Below are 3,797 nucleotides of genomic sequence, written 5' to 3'. Positions count from 1 at the left end.
CAGCTTTCTAGTCACTTAGAGCAACTACAATGGGGCTATATGGGCTGCTAAAGGCAAATATAGCACCCCAATCACAAAAATGTCATTCCAATTCCAATGGGGCTGTTAAAAAGGTCTTAAATTTGGAAGGAGTAAAAAACCCAGCCAAAGTTAAAGACATTTGATAGCAGTTTAAGTTCGGAAACGGACAACATAGTAGAGTTACAAAATAATAGATGGACGGCAAAAGCGCGATTGGATTGGTTTTTTGATTTTGGGGTGCCAAATTTGGCTGGGCAAGATAAAAAGCCCGTGGCACTGACACTTTTTAGCAGCCCAATTTTGGACTTGCTCTTAAATATATCCATTCTGTCCAGGCGTGTATCTATTTTGTTATTGGACGTGTCCCTGACCAATTATTCGTTTTGTGTAGGATTATTTACTCTTCCACTCCGATCACCCCTCCTAAACTCCATCCAACAATGCACCAATGCGTAATAATTTTCTATAGTTTAACGTAGTGGAATTTGTTGGGACAACATATGCATAAATGCAAACTATTCAGTCCGTATGAAAAATTAAGCCGTCTTTGAGAAAGTAAGTTGGAACACGAAGGAAGTTCTTATTACATTTGTGTAGTGGGCAAATATTGTGCCCTTAAATATTTTTATCTGATATTTTAAAACTCAAGATATTGACATAATGTCAATATCTCGGTATATTTCGTGGTGATTTTAAACATTTGCAGATATTGAGCGGGAAAAGAAAGAGAAAAACAAGAGACACGTGTTATAGGTTGATTGGGTCAAAGCTAATTGAGGAGATTGTATAAAGATTGGATGAAGAAGAAAGAGAATTCATTCAATCATTCTCACAAAAATCATTAAAACAGGAGAGAGAAAGAAAGAACTAGAGCCATTGTAAAGTTTTTTTTTTATTACTAATCAATAAAAACCTTTGTTTCAAATTAGTTCATCTTATTCATTCATTCAAACCATTACACAATCTGTGTAATCTTAGAACAATCAAGTAAAGGTGTTCTTGGCGATCACATTGACGCCGTCTGTGCATCGAGAACAAGAAAATTTGAAGTTTTCTTTTTCTTTGATTTTGAATCCATAAGTTTGTTCTGAGTTTTGAGTGAAAAAAAGGTGACAAAAGTTTAGTAGTAAAGTGAAACGTGAATTATAATGGCTCCAAAGAAGAAAGCAAACAGTAAACGAGTAGCTAATGATAATCAATCACAAACAAGGAATACAAGAGCTTTGGTAAGTAAGCGATACCAGGAGGAGAACGTTGAAGGTGAAACTTCACTTAAAGAAATCTTGAAAAGGTTAAGGGAAGTGGAAAACCAAAATGTTATCTTACTAAAGGAGAATCAAGAGATGAAGAAGGGAAGTCCGAGTCTGGTTGTAAAGGATATCCATGGAGACGAAGAAGAGGGGTGTAGTTCAAAATTAGTTAGTCATTTTACGGAAAAGGCATCACCAAGACATGAAAGAACTGCAGAAGCATCGTCGATACTTGAAATTCCGATGCCACAACCCATCACCAAAGAAATGATACAGGAGATGATGCAAAACCAGCTTCTCGAAAAAACTTCTGCTTCGATAAGAAGACTGGTAGATGATGTCAGCAAAAATCCGATACATCAAAGTGTCGAGATGATGCCTATTCCACCAAAGTTCAAACTTCCTAATTACACTCAATATGATGGGACGTCAGATTCGATGGACCATATATTCGGGTATCAACACCAGTTTTTGATATACAAAGGAACAACTTATCTTGATTCATTATTATGCAAGTCTTTCTCTTCAAGTCTGAAGGGGAAGGTGTTGAAGTGGTTTTGTTCTTTACCGGAAGGATCGATATCATGTTATCGGGAGATTGAGGAGAAGTTCTTGGCCAATTATGGTCATCAGCGAGTAAAACTGAAGCAAGTGTCAGTACTGTTCTAGGTTAAGCAAGGGAAGAAGGAATCTCTGAAAACTTTCTTATCTCGGTTTAAGGCAGAGGCACAGCTCGTAGAGCATTTAGATGAATCGAAAATGACAGCAGTGATAGCATTTCAGACAGGGCTTATTCCAGGTTCCGATATGCACAAATATATGCTTCGAAAGGATACCAAAACTCTGAGAGAGTTGCATGATAAAACGGAAAAAGATGTGCAAGTAGAAGGAGGGATTATGGCAGCATCGGTTCAGCCAATGTTACAGGTATTGAAATCAAATAAGTATGATAAGGAGGAGAATTACAGCAAATCCGATAAGAGGAAGTCGGTAGATTCTTATCCAAAGTCTGAAAACTAACTGTCACAGAAAAAGAGGTTTGAAAGATCGCTGAAAGAAGAGTTTGTTCCAAGCAATTATATTGCCATTAAATTAATACTACAATAGAGGATATTTTAAGGAGGGTAGGGAAAGAGCTTTATTTCCAGCATCTGACTCACAAACTTCGAGAAATAGCAAATAAACCTTTCTGCAATTTCCATAAAGTGAAGAATCATGAAACAAATAAGTGTTTACAACTGCTCAGAGAAGTGGATAGATTCATGCGAGATGGGAAGCTTTGAGAGTTCAGAGCAGATGCTAGGCCAGAAGTAACAGCTATGGTGAATGATAAGCCCTTAGGGGTGATCAATATGATATATAAGGGAGTTATCCCACAGAAGAAGATTATAAGGGATAAAATCCGAAAGATCTCAACAGTGAAAGAAGTGCTAGAGGTGAACATAGCGCCGACACCGGTGAACCCTTCATTAGTAGCGGCAAGCATACCTGGAGCTATTATGTTTGTTCCAGATGATTTGTCAAAGGTGATGTTACCTCATGATAATGCTCTGCTGATTACGTTAAAGATATCAGGATATGATGTGTAAAAGGTATTGGTGGATTGTGGAAGTTCAGTCAATATTATGTTTTGGAAGACATATACAAGTATCGGATTCTGTGCAGTTTAAGCGCCGATTAATCGGAGATTAATAGGTGAGTAGGCGCTATGCACTACTTGACCGATCCAATTTACCAAAAATATACAGGTCTGAGCGGAAGCAATAAATCGGGCGATTTATTCCGATTAATGGCTGATTTCGGAAAAATCGCTTTCAAAAAAGTGCCGCTTAACAGCTCTGATTTTTACACCATGAATTCCAAGTGAATAGGAGCCTTGACAAATGAAGAACATAATGAAAAATAGTATTATTTTTCTTCACAAAAGTTTGGGATCCAACAATTTGAAATAGTTGAAGGTAGAAACTCCACGGTCGATCTCTTGTTTCAAACCTGCGAGAACCCATCTTCTCACTTTGATTGTATTCTTAAATTTATTGTGTAAAGCAATCATTAAAAACCCATCTCTAAAGTTATTAGATTGAATTTTTTGAGAATATTTTATAAAGGATGATGAAACCGCAAAACAGGTACAATGAAATGGAGAATGGGTTCTTGAGAATGAAGGGTCTTAACTAGAAAGTTAAAATTTGATGTTGTAAATGGACATCCTTATTTGATGCTATTTATTATACTATAGTCACTTGTATTAAATAAGGGGCTGGTTAAACGAACTCCATCTACTGTGACTCCAATCTAACGCCAAATCCTAACCGTCCAATTGTAAATTATCCAACGCATGGATGTGTTCAAACTACTAAGCTAGTTATAAGCAGGGGTATTTTCGTCTTTCCAAACTTCTTTTTAAACAATTAGAAAAAAAAAACTTACGCGACCCCTTCGTCTTTCCAACTCCACAACGTGCCTCTTCTCTGAATCAAAAGGAGGAGGAGCACTAACTCCATCTTCTTAATACCACGCCAACGT

Source organism: Coptis chinensis, chromosome 9 (genome assembly GCF_015680905.1).
Source record: "Coptis chinensis isolate HL-2020 chromosome 9, ASM1568090v1, whole genome shotgun sequence".
Classification (NCBI taxonomy): Eukaryota; Viridiplantae; Streptophyta; class Magnoliopsida; order Ranunculales; family Ranunculaceae; genus Coptis; species Coptis chinensis.
Note: the sequence above shows the minus strand (reverse complement) of the source record.